The sequence below is a fragment of the Cydia pomonella genome, chromosome 19 (assembly GCF_033807575.1).
Source record: "Cydia pomonella isolate Wapato2018A chromosome 19, ilCydPomo1, whole genome shotgun sequence".
Lineage (NCBI taxonomy): Eukaryota > Metazoa > Arthropoda > Insecta > Lepidoptera > Tortricidae > Cydia > Cydia pomonella.
Window position 1 is genome coordinate 12,634,191 of NC_084721.1, and position 18,691 is coordinate 12,652,881.

Consider the following 18,691-nt stretch of genomic DNA (forward strand, 5'->3'; position numbering starts at 1 on the left):
GGCAACGCAACTATAAAATAGCTATGAGTCTGTATATAGATACTCGTAATAAATAATATTTATTTTTATTTAATAACAACCCCTCTGGTGTTGCGGGTGTCCATGGGTAATCGCGGCGGCGGCGGCGGCGGTAATCGCTTACCATCGGGTGATCCGTCTGCTCGTTTGCCTCCTATATCATAAAAAAAAGCTTAATGGCCGTGGCAGTAAACCTTCAAAGACATTGGAAGTTCTCCGAAAGTAATTCTTGGGTATCAGTTATTGATTTGAGATATCGAATTTCATTCCAGTATATGTAAGTACGAACGAGACTCACTGCGACTAATGTCAAAAAACTATGGAAATAAGTTTTTTTTTAAAGGGAACCAATAATGGCAAAGTTGCCTATGTCACCTATGTGGTAGTAACATATGGTCCAAGTTTCTTGTCTTAATGATTAAATTGACCAATAATAAATTAACGTGCCCGAACTATTTTACCGTGTGCCACCACTGGTTTGCAGTACCTGCTTGACAGGCTTATAATTTTAACACCTTACAATTATAAATTTTTGACTTTTGCGTGTGAAAATTGTATCTGTTGGTGAGTTGTACAAAATCAGCTTAAGTGTAACAACAAAATACCACCTAAACTAAACAAAGGGCAGAAGTAATAAATAAAATCAATTTCGCTGTGCGTGTTAGGTTAGGAAGTTTATAAATAGGTTAGCACTTAGAACCACCTTTGACGGTTATTACGAAAGACAGACATTTCGAAGCAAACAAGCTCTTTTGTTTAGTAAAGTTTTTGTTAAAAAAATACTCTAATGTATTTCTAAAAATAGAAACTTCCAGGAGTAATAGCATACTTTTTCTGTGTAATTGACACTGACCGAGTTAAGCTGGAGTTAATTATAGATATTACAAGTAGCACCAGCTTCATGAAAAAACTAATCTTGCGTCTGGGCAAACGCCTCGAGCTAAACCTTGCGATAATAGAACAGAACAAATTGCTTACTTACAGCAGTTACTGCATAATTTATTTATTATTAGATTTTCACACTTTTTAAATTATCATGGCCATTTTGGACTCTTGGTGTGGTACGGCACCTGTGTAATGAAAACTTCGGGGAGTATAATAGCAAGCCAAGCAAATATCCGGACAAGAAAAAAGGCTGGACATACAGTTTTCATCGTTTTATCGGTTGGCTAAATTTTACGTCCATACTAGATCATAATACATGCCTCCCAAACACAATGAGGACCATTTGGTCCTCCTAAACGATTTTCCAAAGTATCTCCTTGAAAGGAACACTTAAAAGTACGCGAAAAGCACTTTGAAAATACTTTAGTCGAAGCTCGGATAAAAGCTGAGATGGAACGAACGAGCTTTACGCAGCTTCGAAAGCTCTCGAACGTTTTCGGCGCGAACATCAGGGCTTCAGGCTTTATCTGAAGAAAATAAATAACCACTTTAATGCACTTCAAACATCACTCTTTATATCAAAATACTAGAAACTGGTAAACGCTACTGAACGTCATAATGCAATAGTGTTACTTACGGCAATCAATAAACTTGGATCTGCAGCACTATCAAAACATTGATGTAAATATGTTAATAAATTGATATTTAATGTTGTACCGTAGTAACTAACGTAACTAGGTTCTCCATTGTGTTACGTAACTAACGTAGCCGCACTGAAACACTAACACGAAAGCAATTTGCACCAGCTCCGTCTACAATCTCAGTGTTCGGAGAGAATAGTTCAGCTAGTAATTAATGAAGTTGCAGGCAGATTCCAATCGATTGCCAATAGTGGGAAAATCGATAGCTATAGCTCGTACGGACCAGTACAAGAATGTTATCTGATAAAGTACGATTCTTACGGGGTTGCGTTACACTGGATCACCCAGGAATCTGACTCACCTACGCTCGCACAACATGACTATCGCAGTGGTCAGACGCCTTGGCACCAAAAGGATGTAATATCCTCAACATTTACAAGAAGATATATATTCAAGATAGCTTCAAGTCCTTCATCAATCGTAATATAACCAGAAGGGTGTATAAGTCTAAAGGTTTGCATGACGGTACTCTTTTTATAGAGTTTCTCGTTCGTTTAATTAATACTGCTACGTTTACTTGACGCAAACATTGGGAAAGGGCTGGAGGCGGTTTCGTTTAGTTGGGAAGTGATGAGAATCAACGGGAGCTTGATAGTAAATTTTAATTAAAGGGTCCTTTTATTGTAAAGATCTTTTCGTAAATCTCTACGGATAAAAGGATTGCCCTCACCGTTTCTTTACTCGGTCAACGCGCCAAAATGTAAGATAATAACACGTAACTAATTTTGAAGCATATACCTCATATTTACAAATATACTTGATGTCTTCTAAAGTATAGACTAGGGACTTTTTGACCCCAGGGCCGATTGTAGGTACATCCTTTGGTTCTATCCTTTCCTTTCCGCGGGCCGTAGTTTGGAGTCCCATGGTATAGACCAACAATAAGCATACGTGTATAATAACATAATGCAATATTCTATCATGCACCGATCTTTGTGTACCGCTTCACCAACAAAATTTGTAACAATATACATACATTCTTCTCTCTTCAATTTCCCAGAAAGGGTTTGAAAGGTCATACTATCCCGACCACCTAGGCCCGGTACTTGTAGTTGTGTCACTGGCCCAAGGGCGGAAATTAGGGACGGGGCGACGACGATAATCTGACCGATCGTAATCCTTACTACAAAGGCAAAAGGTTTACCATTGTTGTGCCCTCGTTTGCACGCCCCTGTGCGCTGACCCGTGTGGCTGGCAAAATGACACTCGTATGGCTGCTATCAAAAGAAAGTCAAAATGGTTATAAGAATAGATTTTATTTGTATTCTGGTTTTGTTGTCAGGAGCCAGCTTAACAGAAGGTTTATTATTATATTCTAGCTCTCATTTTTCGTTCGCAATACTTATGTGCAGTTTTATTATGTTACCTCTAGAGCTCCTATTCAAACATGTCTTTAGACGAGTTCTTGCTTTCATATTGTGTTGTCAACTCCACTCGCTTATTTAAACCCGATTTGATCATTTGTAGCCCTTCGCTGTATGAATTATGAAAGGTCCACTGCCAAACAAAAAAAAAGTGATCTAACTGTTATGCTGAAGGTGCCATGCGATTTCCCGCTGGCACAATATACCTACTTATAGATCGAAGTACATTTAGATATTTATTAAATAATGTTTAGGCCTTTATTTCTATTCGTGCAATTATTTACACACATTATTTACAGCTATTCATTATGCACCATTCAGAACTGGTTTAGCATGAGTTGACTGCTGAATTCATCTTATCTACAAATTATGTCACTACCAATATTTGTTTAAACCCAGGAAATCAGATGCAAACAAGGAATATACCAAAAATTTATGTAGGAGATAAGATGCAGCATTGCACACAGTAATTAAATTACAATTTTCGTGCAAACATTTTCCAATTCGTATGTATGAAATGCAGGGTTAGAAGATCCACATACGCTGAATGAAATTAACTGACTACACACGATAGGTCGATGACACAATATTTGGAATAGGTCAGGGGCCGTTTTTAGGTATGTGTATGACGATGATGACGTGATTTCTGATCCCCAACGGAAAACACCCCTCTCTTAACGTTGCATCTCTGTGTCTATCTGTGGCAACCTAACGGATGAACAGACTTTTTAAAGTTAAAAGTCGTAATTGATTGTAAGTATTGTCATCACACATCGCTGTATGTCACCAAGTTGTTTCTAAACTGTTCGCTGGAATTAGTTCAAAGCAAACGAGTAAAGTATGTAGCTGCATCATAAATAACATCTGCAGTTGGGCACGACTTTATTTATCGTAAACCTATCAGCCTTGGACGGCGTAAACATGGACTTATCTGATTTATATGTCTTGATTTATTTATTTATTTTTTATTTATTTAAACTTTATTGCACACATAAAGAAAAATGTACAAATGGCGAACTTAATGCCAAAAGGCATTCTCTACCAGTCAACCATTGGGTCAAACAGAGACATTTGTGTATGTTGGTGCAGGAAAAAATAATAACATAATAATAAGATTTAATAGGTTAAAATTGTATAATTCGTTAACTTAATTATTATTCAAACCTACGAACCTAAATAAGTATGACCCGACTGTACATTTTAATGCTAAAAAGTCTCTTCATTATTTTATGTACGGAAAATGTTGATGGGTTCAATTTTAGACGAGGAAACAATTGAGAAAGGACACTAAATTTTAATTTGTATATGGACAGATTACCATCACTCAATTGTCCTATATGTAGGTATTACATCATTTTCGTGTACGACTATGTGCACATAACATATAATATTAATAATAAGAATTGTGTTTTATTTGCTGCGTTTGTTTTTTGTTTTATTTAGTTTAAATTTGTTATAAAATTCTGGTATTAAAGCGGTTTCTTAAGCCTCTAAATCACAAGATAAAGATGAAGGTACATGTTTATTTTGTCACTTTACCGAAGTGAAAGCCAGTTGGATAACAAACCAAACAATTATCGCGACGGGTTTCACTTTTATCGACGCAGCATCTCATGAATATTCACCGGCGGTTTTGTAAATCATTACCTTTACTCCGTGGACGCTTCGACATGAGATAACCCGTGTAACCATCATTTACGAGGCACATATTTGTGTTATACCAATATCCCTAATGTGACGTGACCATAATGAGTTAATTACCATGTTTGGCTACAAATAAATTTATATGAGAATTCTTATTGTGGGTTTGAGTTTATTCTATGCATAGATAAAATGTCGTTTTGTCGGAGGGGTGCTGACTTGCGGTGAGTGTGGCCGTTCATTTGTTTACTGCAAAAATAGGCTACGTCAGCCATCTGAGAGCTCACGATCGTCGACCACCTGCTGGCAAGAAAGCTCTTCCTATTCATGGCAGGACGTAACGTTATGTATACTCTCCGGGCGGTAACAAGTAAACCTCGATCGCATGTTTATCATGTCAAGTTGAAAACTAAAGGGCCTTGTGGCAAGACGGTACTCCCAAGAAAGGCGCGGCACGACGGGCCATAAGCGCCAATATCAGAATTGTAAACAGCCTTCACCTCTGTAATGAAAGATAAAGGGAGAGGAGAGCACAGAAGGGAGGTGTGACGTGTTAAGTTTGGAGACCTAAACCTTCTAACTAAATAGACACAAACATGTTGCCAAGCTGACGTTTTATATTGCACAGCATATCATCATATAGTTGTGTGATAATATGTACTAGCAACTCATTACTGTAGCAATCATATTTGTAAATTGCTGTTATTATAGGAAGTGCATCAACTGTGCACACTGAACACGTCATCAAAGATTCACACCTGTTGGTGTCATTCGGATCGCTTACCGAGCAAGAGGTATTCTAACAAGTATAACTGCGCGGAGATACGCGTAGAGTCGAACCAAGTTAATTATTACGAATGTTAAGGTCACGTGACTCTGGTTATAGTGGTTATATGCCCAGTTCATTGTTGCAATTCTTTGAAAATAGGGGTTGACAAAGCGAAGTACTGTAGGAAACCCTAGCTTGACCGTTGGTGCCCAACTTCACCCAAAAATAAGAATGAAAAAAAAAAAACTAATAAATAGATATCCATTGCATTCACAATAAATAGAGCTGCGTAAGAATAGTTTTTAAGTAAAAAATAACAATCCTAAACTAACTTGGCTTCGGCACTAATTGCTTCTAAAGTCATTCCTAAATGTAGATTTATTAAACGCCCATGATACAAGTTATAGTGGAATTAGGATTTAATGCTAGTTAAGGCGAAGCTTTGTATTACAGGCGAATTTAGGGTACGTAATTTGCCAACCCTTATTTTCACGGGGATAACGGGGTTTGGTTATAATAAATACTCGTAAGTGCTCACGCATGCAGTGGGAATAGCGACATCGTAATCGGCCTTTGTTCAACTGTTTCATAATGCTTTGTTTACATACGCGCAATTAGCTGAGTGCTTCTGACTATGGCACTATACTGATGATTGCTTACATCGTTACGCCAATTCATTAAGGCATATATTCTAATGGCAATTTCCGGTTCAGTTGATAAATGAAGCATATAAATAAGATAAGATATATAAATGAAGCATATAGATAAGATTTTTTAAAACATCTAAAGACAACTAAACTGTGGAATGAACTGTCGCCTGCGGTATTTCCGGACTGATACGACCTTCAAACCTTCAAGAAAAGAGCGTACTACCATCTTAAAGGCCGGCAACGCACTTACAACCCCTCTCGGGCGGCGGTAATCGCTTACCATCAGGTGATCCGTCTGCTCGTTTGCCTCCTCTACCATAAAAAAAAGACAAGCAGGCTTCAAAATTCATAACTTTGCATTTGAAAATTCGAACCTTAAATAATATAAGTTTATCAGCATGACTACTAGTTCCAACTTACAAAAGTTTAAAATTAGTTTTATGTCAAACGCAAATTCTAAAAAAATCTGCGCATCTTTAAATAAATGCTTTTAGCGAATAAAATGCTTTTGCCTTGTACTCTTAACAGTAGTTTCTTTTCGATCGGTGAGGCATTTTAATGGTGTTTTGATCGGTTACATAATAACAGTAATTTTTTCCGATGATGAAAACAGTACCCTCTGTCTCGCCCGATGGAAAGGCACCTTTCATGTCTAGAGGCCTGCCAAAGCCTCAGGCAAGGCAAAACAAGGCTAGCCTAATTGTCTTGAGTGCACCACGCCCGCTGACTCACCGCCCTGCGCCGTCTGCCCGCCGTCTGCGACGCGATCTGCGACGTCAAACGTCGAGATTGCGCGTGATCGGCCCTGATAATGACTGATATTGATACTTCCTGTCATTAAGACGTGATGCTTTAAGGTCATGCATGACAGGCGTACATATTATGAGTATGATTAAATTTCACTTTAATACATTATATTGTGGACATTGTAATAAATAATTACAGCTTGTAGGACATTTATAATAAACATACTGTTAAGAAATGAAATGCTGTCCGTTTTATTTCTTATTAAAAATTAGACAAGTAATTAAGTAGCAGAAGAGGTATGTCGGATGTCGGACGGGCAATAATTATATTAATTAAATGAAAGTCTCCTGTATGTAATTATATTGCTATCATATTGCTATCATAAATGTGATGTTTGACCTTATCACCTCGTACCTTTGGACGTACATCAAAAGTCAGCTCAAATCGAAGTTAATTACTCTGTATTGTGAAGAGTTCGTTTTCTCTACATAAATGATACTCTATAAGTACACTAAAAAACAGATGATTAATTTATTAAGGTATTATCTTGGATGAACCAATTCTAAAATCGTGCAAAATCGATACTCTGGAATTGTATAGAATATTGAAGCTAATTAAACTAAAAATATTTAAATATAATATAACAATTTTAAATTACGACTTTATCTAAAAAAATCGTTTTAACTTTTCATGATACAAGATTGATGAGACCTACTAATCTAGATTAGGCTAGCTTTAACCTAAATTAAAAGCCTATAATGATGATTAGGGCTAAGTAATTAGACCAAAGAGTACTTTAGTTATTTATGATAGCCCCGAGTATATACATCATGAGATCATGACTACAATGAAACATGTTAGTGAATTAGAAACCTGTCTGTTTGTAATATGGGTATTACATGAAATAACAATACATAGTCTTGATTATGGATGACTCTGCATCATACAAATGCAAACAAATATAGAACTAATTGGTACCGAGTAGTTCGGATGATCAAAATGTGAGTTTTAGGGACGATATTAAAATTGAACGTACTTATAAATAAAATACATTAAATTATTATTAGGTAACGTTGAAATAAAAACACCTGAAAAAAGTCAAATGTTTTTTAATATACATAGTTTTTTACAAGCTTTTATTTAACTTGCGCTGTTAGTATGTTTTGTTTGTTTGCGCTGTTAGTATGTCAAATCTTGAAAGTTAATTCTATCCACTTCCCGATTTCCGATTGAGCTGAAGCAGCCGAAGCAGTGTTCGGGTAATTGAGGGTTTGATAGTCGAGGTTCGAATAATCGAAGTTCTAATCTAGCCGCATGAGAATCCGTTCAGCAGTTTTTGAGTTTATCACGAACACACAGACAGACGCTGCCGGGGACTTTGTTTTATAAGGTGTAGTGATGTGCTAAGCGATAATTGATTAAAGAGCTCGTGGCCATAATAGCTGCCATTGGCCACTTAATCTGTCGCTAAATGAATTGGCGTGACAGTGTCTGTAATTATGGAAATGGTAACGAGAAAATAAACGCTACTAATTTCATAATTTACACTGTTACTTTACAGTACTTGATTGATTTAACAAATGTGCAAATATCTGATGCAATAGTTCCTAAGAAAAAGCCTGAAAAGGACCATTTATAGCGTTTTTAGTTTCCGAGACGTCTTTAGTATTAAATTTTTATTATGGTACTATCGGGCTGATCTGATGACGGAGACAGGAGGTGGCCATAGGAATTCTATGATGAAACACCGCAACCTAATTGTTTGGGGTTTTTAGAATTGTCTCGATGAGTATTAGTTGCCTGTGGGAAGAAAAGTACAGTCAGCGATAAAAGCTTGTACCAAAAATGGAAATTTTGCCAAAAACTTTTTGACGAAATTGTTCTGAGGAGTGTTCTTGTGAATTTATACTTATTTGGAACCTTTTTTAATGGTGAAAATTTTATTTCAGGTAAATACAGCTGTCGCTTCAAGATATAAAGAGCTCATTTACTTCTACTGTAAGAAAGTAGAAATCTATTTAATTATCATTATCTTGTATCAGTATTTAAATGTACACGATAAGACAACTAACTAAGGAGCATTCCATCGTTCCGTAATCGACATTTATACTAACTTTTAAGACTTTCTAAGCTTGGTAACTACTTTTTTGGCTTGTCTTTTCATCGTGTATTTGTATTCTTAAAAAACTTTATAACTGACCTTTACTATATACGTAAGTTGACAAAGGAATTTGACATTAAAGCAAACGTTACGTAAGCGATTCATACACGCAATTACGCCAATACTTTGAGCTACAATTAGGCATTTATTAAATAATTGTTTTTTTTTAAAGATAGATGAAAAACTTGGTACCGTGTTCGTGGAAGAGTTCCCTCGGTCATAACGAGAATAGACTTCGAAAAAATCTCACAAAAAAAAAAAACAATTGTTTTTGAATATATCGAAAGTCGTGTCTAGTTGGTTTTTTATTTTTTATTATTTCATGGCAGAAACTAAATAGGTGGGATACTCTGCAAAATAACATTTTTAACCCTAATCCTAATCTTCTTAGCGAAATTAGGTATGGAAAAGTAGAAGTAATCCTTTTTCAGGGAACCTATTCCCTTTAATTCCCCACGTAAATTATTTATATCTAGGTAATTATGCTAAATGGATTTTATGTTTAAAATTTCATCGGCTTAATTAACTTAGGGCTGAATAAAATGAATGAAATAAATAATGAATGAAGTAAAAGGTGATCGAGTCGTTCTATAGACCCTTTTAGATGTCCTAGATGAAGGATAATGCTATCGAGGACGGCCAGACAATGATAATGGACTTATTTTTAGATTCTATACATCTAGTTTTTGAGGGAATGCGAGTGAAAAGGGGTATTTTAATACATTCATATTTTTGTGTTAAACACATTGGAATAATTGTCCGATAAAAGCCTGAATGCCACGCAATTATTAAGTTAATATTTACTTACATTTACACTTTTATGAGTTGAGTACTTATAGTAATTAATATTTTTCGTAGCAAACAAATAGAACCCTAACGAAGAAATTGCTATTTAAATTTAAGTATCTTATCCCCCGCGTCCCGCGTGCGTTCAGTCCGCGGCCTAACTACTTTAAAAACGTAATCGATCCGATAGATATAGTAAGTTAATTCGTAAGCACCAGATCCACTAGGAAAACTACTTCTTTTTACGATAAGTATAGCCACGTCATAAAATTTGGGAGAATTGCGCCCAAGTGTACTTGAAAAACCTTATAACAGAACTTTTTAATTTCCCAGGGGTTTGGAAATACTTATAAGTTTATTTATATCGTAAATTCTAAAGCAACATCTCGTCTTTACGATTGCCTCGTGTATTAGAAGTGGATGGTCGAGTTTATTACCTGTTAAGCGATAACATGAAACGATTAATCAACCTTCTCACACTTAGACCGGGAGCTGGCAGCTGTGATATTACGATCGTTTATAGCTTGTGATTTTATTAAACGATTTTTGTAAGGATTTAACAGCTTATTTCTGTCTCGATTCTGCGGGATAAATCGTAAGCATTCATATCTTGCAGCTTTCATGTTAATTAGCAAATCTGTGGGAAAATAATGGATTGCCTTCGTGTATATTATATTATATTGTTTAATACACTAGCAGCTGAAAGCTGATGCGTATATATCACTGCACTTGTTTTTTTGTACGATCAATGTTCATTTTGATAATTTTAAATGTTTGTCAAGTCTGTTTTTAAAACTATTCACTAAGGGGATTTGTTAGATGAGTTTCCCAAACGCAGTTATTCCTTGCAGCTAATTTTCTTTTCGCGTTTTTTCCCGAAAGCGATTATCCTAAACACTTTTTTTCTCTGCAGCTTATTTTTACAGTCGCTTTGCTTCTGATTCCGATTTTTTTTTTGTCTGAATTTTAACCTGCAGTTAATTTTTCCTCTGCAGCTTATTTTTACAGTCGCTTTGCTTCTGTTTCTGATATTTTTTTGTCTGAATTTTAACCTGCAGTTAATTTTTCCTCTGCAGCTTATGTTTACAGTCGCTTTGCTTCTGTTTCTGATATTTTTTTTGTCTGACTTTTAACCTGCAGTTAATTTATAAATTATTTTTGTTTCGTTTTGTGTTTTTTTTCTGTTTTTTTCATCCGTAGCCATATTTCCTAATAGTTTTCTCACTGTTCCGTTTTTTCGTCTTGTCGTGTTATTTTAATGTCCGCGGCCAGCTACCAGAGGGGAGGAGGGGGGGGGGGGGATATATTATATATAATTTGAAAAAAGTCGAATTTGTATTTATGTAAAAATAATCATAATATTTAAAAAAAAATGTGTAGCACCCATATTAATCTTTTAATGTAAGGTACAGTCGGCTAATTCCGAAAATCGGGATATTCCGAAAATTACTAATATCACTAATATTCTACTAAACGCGGCTACATTATTTGCTCAGATTAGTGAGCGAGTGAAAAATTCCCGCTTTTTTGACATATCTTATTTATCTGCAATATATACACCGTGTTTTTATTGAATTGCGTTAACTCCGGGGTTTCGGTAAGTACGTTTAAAGAAACTAAATGGCATAGTTAATTTTCAAAAAAAATATTTTTTTTTGTTTTTTTTTTTTACTATTTTTATTTTTATAAAAAGTAACTAAATGTTGCATATAGCGTTGTTGTAACACGGGCATTACATTTAACTCAACCAAACAATTGAAAACTGTGACATGTCAATGTCATTTCTAACATCGATCGTCCGAGATAGTACGTACGTTTAGTAGCAAATGTATGAACTCGCACTAAACACTAACTAATAAGTAAACAGGTCCTAAAGCAAGTGTACACGCTCGTAAGGGCCTTATAATATAAAAATTTATGATTGATTATCTCCGAAATGGAGTTAGTTAGAATATCGGTATCTTTGAGAAAGTTACTTAATTTAAGCTCAGGAATGCACCCTTGAAATTAACGCAAATCAAAAAAAACACGGTGTATAATAGATTTATCTTTATTTTTTATGAAATCTGTTTTTTGCTCCTAATTATTACAATAATAAAATAAAACCGGCCAAGAGCATGTCGGGCCATGCTCAGTGTAGGGTTCCGTAGTTACTCTTCCGTCACAATAAGCTAAACTGGAGCTTAAAGTATAGTAAATTGTTAACCAAGGGATGAAACGGTACCTTTCACCCGAGTTAAACAAATAGGCAAATTTGCATAATCAGTACCTAAAAATGAAAGTAAGTCTTTTTACTATGAAGGGGAAACTTTTTGCGATAACTCAAAAACAGCTAAACTGATCATATCCGCTATAGTTTTCATTTAATGTCTTTTTTAAGCTCTACTTCCAAGATTTTTTTCATATTTTTTGGACCTATGGTTCAAATTTAGAGGGGGGGGGACACATTTTTTTTTCTTTAGGAGCAATTATCTCCGAATATATTCACTTTATCAAGAAATGTTTGTTGAAGACCCCTATTAGTTTTGAAAGACCTTTCCAACGATATCCCACACTGTAGGGTTGAAGCAAAAAAAAAAGTTCATCCCCACCCTAAGTATAGGGGAGGTACCCTAAAAAAAAAAATTTTTAGATTTTATTGTACGACTTTGTCGGCTTTATTGATTTATATATCCATGCCAAATTTCAGCTTTCTAGCACTAACGACCACGGAGCAAACCCTCGGACAGACAGACAGACAGACAGACAGACAGACGGACGGACATGGCGAAACTATGAGGGTTCCTAGTTGACTACGGAACCCTAAAAACGCGTTTGTAAACAAATTCGAGCATGTTAAAAATTGTTTTAGGGAAATATTGCGAGCAACAAATATACTACAGAGTAATAAAACGAATGTAAAAAAACGCGTTTGTAAACAAATTCAAGCATGTAAAAAATTCGTTTTGGAAAATATTGCGAGCAAAAAACTATACTACAGAGTAATAAAACGAAAGTTAAAAAATGCGTTTGTGAACAAATGCGATTATAAAAGTCGCTACCGAGAAATAGTAAGACAGGGAAATTAAAAAAGTGGGAAAATTTGCGACTGTGAATAACGGCGAAAAGAAAATTAGCTGCAAGGAATAACTGCGTTTGGGAAACTCATCTAACAAATCACTAAGGGAGCATTTATCACTGCTTCTGGTAGTTTATGCCACTCGCGCACGACGCGGTTCGATAGAAAGTGCTTTCTAGGATTGCTTGTGCTGGGAACGCGAGTAATCTTTAAGCTGTGGCCTCTTAGACGATGATTCTTGCTCATAACAAACAGGTCCTTTAGTTCGGGTAAGTTGTAATAATCATGTAGGATCTTGAAAGATTCAATGAGGTCACCACGCTGTCTTCTTCGCTCCAGAGTTGTCAAACCAAGACTGGCAAGCCTTTGGTAGTATGGTTTGTTACGTAGTCCATACATACAACATCTTGGTTGCCCTGCGTGTGCGTTGCACCTTTTCAAGTAAAGTGATATCCTTCTGAAAGTATGGACTGAAATATGGTATAATATAAGAAATTTTTATATAACGGCATCACCGCCTAGGATAGGTTAGATTTCTTGTTTAAGGATCCTGAATTGTATTGTATTTGATTTGCAAGTTTAACGATTAGTAGGTAGGAGTTATATATATAACTCTGAATTATAAAAATACACATAATTGTTAACTTATAACACCGTATGGGGTTAAAAATAAGAGCTACCTACATTGCAACCTTGGAATTTATTGTGGATATGGCAAATGAAGCTAAAGGAATCATTACAAAGAGATTCCTGGCTAACATGGCTTTTTTTATCTTGATTACCTATAGTTTATGTGCTGAATTTTTATCGCTTGGATACAAAAAGAATTTCCTTGAATGTTGTTTCACTATAATGCAAAAAGACGTTAGTTTGTATACCATATGGATACCATTAAATATACTATACTCAAAGATAGCGTACAAATTTTAAAAAAATTGTGAAAATAATTGATGCAGCCTCCCAGCGTCGCCGCTCAGTGCACAACCCATTGTTCCAGATAATTGCGGCGCACATACTGTCTGTTCTGTTAGAGTGCATTCACTCTGTTCTGCCGATCGGTATTGATCTTAGGACCTTTCCTGTTTCTTTCTCGCACTAGCTTGCAATCCTGTTTACCTATAAGTCTTTAAAATAAGAGCATATGAGGTCTGTGCCTAGGGTCCTTACCCTATTACACAAGACTAGCGCCCCGAAAGATGCAGGAAAACTTTTTTTACACCATACTTATTGTATTTCTGCGTGTCAAATTGTTGTACATCCAAGGATCTACCAGGACAAAAAGGTCTTCTAACAGCTAGGACAACACGTAAAGCTACGGTTTATTAGCTATAAGTATTACGGTTTATTTTTTAAATCTCGACTGTATTTGGAATATAACACGCCGACGACGGGTTTAAAATCGCCTTATGTATTCGTCGAAATATTTAGGACCCGAACATGTTACCTAGAGCGACAAACGATTTTATTCCGATTACAGATTTTTTCTATAGGTCATTTAATAACTATGTTCATAGTGTGTATTTAACGATCAAAAAGCATTTCTAGCTAATATTGAAGTCCACATTTGTAACAATTCCAAGGGTGAACTAGTCAGACGTCCAATACAAAAGCATCCCACCGGCTTTAGTTTCTTGCGTATAGGTACGTATAGGTACTTCGGAGTCGATAATCCCAGACGACACGTCAAAGAGAGTGCTCTCTGAAACGTTGTACTGGCTAAGCTTAAATACCGGGCTGAGATATTTATTACAAATAAAAAATATTTCTAGCTAAAATTGAAATTTTGTAATAAATACAACGTGAACGATTCAGACGTCCAACACAAAGGTGAATCCCACCGGCTTAGTCGTCTTGCGGTGTGTTGGAGCCGATAATCCCAGCTGAGACGAAGAGTGCTCCTTGAAAACGTTCAACTGGATGTGAACTGATAAGTATAATTGGCCTATCTTAAGTACCGGGCTAAGGTTTCTTTTACGAATAAAAATCATTTCTATCAAAAGTAGAATTCTACATGTACAACAAATCTAAGGGTGAACGAGTCAGACGTCTAACACAAAGCTGAATCCCACCGGCAGCTTAGTCTTCTTGCGATATGTCGGAGGCAATAATCCCAGCCGAGACGTCGAAGAGTAAAAACGTTCAACTGGGTGCGAACTAATGGCCTCGTTTGAGTACGGGGATGAGATTTGTATGATAATTTGAGCCCGCTAATTAAGCTATTGGCACCGTTATCTCAAGTATCGTCGAAGAAGAAGCATTACATTAAAATAATATTATAAACATTTTTTTTTATGCTTAAGCCCAATTTAGACGGTATGAGAAATACATTACATTGTTGAATGGCGCAATGAATTCAACATTTGTCGCCTTCATCTCAAAAATACAACTTTGGATTTTACTCTTACAGGCCTCGGATTCGGACGCAAATGTATGCAGTAAACACTGAACAGACAGCTCAGTACTGGTATTGTCGGTCGGTAAACAATGGCCTCGTAACGTTTTATTGGGCCGGAGGAGCGATAAAGCACAGACGGCGGTTACATCGCTCCCGTGGGAGCTAAAACTCTGGAGAGTGCATGTTTAAGCTTGCTGATAATTCGGTTCAATACTGGTGGAACATAGTTGTGAAATGGTTTTTGGATTCGATACAAGTAGAACATGAGTGCAAACTTAGGGTATGGTCTCTAGATTCTTGAGATACTTGTGAACTGGGTTTTAAGAATGAAAGTAAAAGTGCATATGTAGCCTGAGAGACTATTTCGACCTACTTAAAAAATGATAGGATCGCCACCATACGGCCGGTTTTATATTACTTACTTCTCATCAAGGCCGTAATGTGTATGCTTGTAATTTCGAGTATTTGAGCTATATATCATGTACTTATATATATCCAATAATATATCACCTTTGTGTTTTATTTATATGAACATGTAGGTATAGAGTAAACAATATAGGTTAGATCGTATCGTAGATTCCATATTTTACAAATAATTTTATACAAATATATGATGAACACTGTAATGAAATACTGTGAATTACAATAGGAGAGGAGACACAGCATATTACTAAAAAAGCTTTAATAAAAAAATGAAGTTGACTGTATATTTAAAAAAAAAAACCTCTGAAAAAATCATTACATGAGACCAATTTTCTCATCGCTCGTGCAAAGGACTACTACTATACTACCTCAAATAGTGGAAATCACTTACAAAAATATAAAAAAGCTCGACCGTAAAAACATGTATTATTGGCCGGTATTGTACCTTTGCCTACGAAATAGACGTTACGAGTGCAAAGAAAATCACATTAAAACAAGCAGAAAATGACAGGGAAATTCCTATTGTAATCAATTAAGATCCTGAGCAAATTACTCGCTTTTCGCTTTGTGTCCATGAAACTTTTGTCGGATCTGAAACTAAGTCATCGTAGACGAGAAAACATTTCTGTAAACCTCTTTGTGCAGAACAAATTGTTCGTTTGATGTTATTGAACGAATCTATATCGTTCATTGTTAAAAGTTCTTTGTATACTTTTCACGTTCAACACAATTGAGAATTTGGAGTTCGTTATTGGAATACACTGATTTAAACTTTCACGATTTATACACATTATTTCCGCAAACGGGAATTAATCGCGTATAATTAAGTTTTAAAAATACCTCCGGTGTTTCGAGGACGGCATTGTCGCGGCGACGAAACGTCTGAGGTAATGTTCAAACTTAATTATATGCGATTAGGTCCCATTATTGCAATTAGTCTGTTTTGTACGCTTAGCCTGCTGTCCTTAGCTTTGCCGAAATCGTTTCCTTAATTTCCTGTTTTTGTCAAGTAATTGTATACCCTCTTACCGTAAACCGACTCAGTGTACAGTCGGCCTAGTTTATCCGGAATTCCGGGTCAGTTTAAGCTATACGTGCTGTATTACGAAGCATCGTAACCACATTTACTCTGTTCAAAGTCATCCACAATTTAAGAGGAGGCTTTTTGGCGATGTCGCAATATTAAGAGCGGAAGCGAGTCTAGAAAATACTGGTGTTTCTTGTCGAAACTTGGCAAAATGAGACATGCTTTTGGCATGCAAACTTAGCGTGGTCCGACGCTAAGTTTGCATGCCAAGTGCTTGGTCAAGAATGGAGCTTATAGGTATATACATGCATTCTTGCTGCTAATTTTGTGCAAAGTTAGCGTGATCAGAGTCAATTGCATTTGATAGGCAGATTTATCATATAATTAATACAATATTCTGTAAGTTTAAAGCTTACAAAAGTTTTATGTCTGCTTTAGTCTACGCAAACTTAAGGGAAGAGCTAACTTCAGTAATTAATTACGGACAATAAAAAACTTATCATTAAATTTTGAGCCTACATAGCTGAGTAAAAACCACAAATAAAATCTCTTTAAAAGCCAACAATCCTTTGTTAAAACCTCATAAAGATCCGAAACAATGGCCATAGAATCGCTGGCCTTTACTCGCTTCCGCCCATCCCGCCGTCCAGTAAACCATGGAGCCACAATATAGCACGTATAGGAACGTGACCGGGTGTAAGCTCCGCTTCTTAGTCCGATATCGGAGTCCAACAATGTTCCCGTAAACATGCCTTCGATATTTGCAATCTGTGATCTAGATACAGATGCTTGACTGGGCGCCTGCAATGCAATATTTTTTGTAACATACATATAAAACGTCTTAATAGGAGGAGAGAGATATGACAGGATTCGATCCTTAAAATGGGGTGCTCTACATTCACCTACGCATTGATCGGAGTAGGACCCGCAAAATACAGTTTCTGTGGAAAATTTAAGCACACCCAGTCGCTATTGAAAGTTTCTATGTTTTCTCACCCTGAAGCGCTCCCTTGTAGATCCGAGTTTGTTTCATCTTTGTTCGTCGCATGGCTGAGCGATTTTATATATTGTTACACCTTAACGGCCCGATTCGAAGAATGAGATACTATAACGATAAGTTCTCATTTAGATTTCATTTATCGTTTGTATGTCGTATAATTGAAAGAAGCAGCTCGATTCGGGCAATCAATGTCTCTTTGACGTTAGAAATATCGTAGATAGATCTTATTTATGGGATCACAGCGGAATCGAAATAAACGTCAATTTTGACATGTCGTTTAGTAATCGATCTTGCAAAGATTTTCCGAGATCCTAAACGTGTCTTAATCATTCTTCGAATCGGGCCGTTAGTTACTTCTCGGACACTTGTATAAAATACGGACGAAGCGAAGTAAAAGGGTTATTTTGATACCAATATGCAATTGGTTGGAGTACGTACTTGTGTTCGACCGATAGCATTCAATATATCTCATACTACAATTCAACTACATTATTTATCACATTATCAATACAAGATTACCATGGTAAATGTCATTTGGATTTGTCTAATGGAAACTGGGAAGTTTATGGTAGTATAATAAAATATGTGTCTTTTAGTAATAATTATGTGCTGTATGAACGTTAGGTGATTGCAGTGCAAATATTATTTTCTATGATTTCAGCTACTTATTGCAGTATTTCCCAGGAATGTAAAGTGTCGAGACGTAAAAAGGATAAACGTCCCACGACGAGCTCTAAGCGTCTTCCGGAATGCAAGCAGCAAATGACTTGGAGCAGATAACGTGATGCGTAGATATTCCTTTGTTGTGATAATATTTCTTTCCGTATTTCTGGAGTCCGTCTGAATTATATGCAGCGACATACGAGTAAGTAATATGACTAACATAAATGTCTTATTTTAATAAGAAGTTTGACGGTTAATGGCGCACTCTCCCAAATATCCTCACTCTGGACATAACTTATACTGACTCCTATAGGTTTTAATGGAAGTTATCAAAACTTTCTCCACGTTAATTATTGTCAAAATCCAGTATTACTACGAGTATATACAAACGTTTCAGAATCGG

General features: G+C 36.1%; 1 protein-coding gene and 1 long non-coding RNA gene across 7 annotated transcripts in view; one reads left to right on the forward strand and one right to left on the reverse strand.

The window, feature by feature from the left end:
* The window catches only part of LOC133528210 (phosphofurin acidic cluster sorting protein 2), a 170,710-nt gene that overhangs the window by 95,370 nt on the left and 56,649 nt on the right, over positions 1–18,691 (forward strand). The gene's annotated exons all lie outside the window — the stretch shown is intronic.
* LOC133528441 (uncharacterized) lies at positions 10,694–12,882 on the reverse strand. 2 transcript variants are annotated; one of them, XR_009800995.1, is made up of 2 exons: positions 12,764–12,882; positions 10,694–10,774 (listed from the first exon to the last, which is right to left on the reverse strand). It is a non-coding gene; the product is annotated as an uncharacterized LOC133528441 (long non-coding RNA). The 2 variants fall into 2 exon arrangements; XR_009800994.1 differs by having other exon boundaries at positions 10,694–10,994.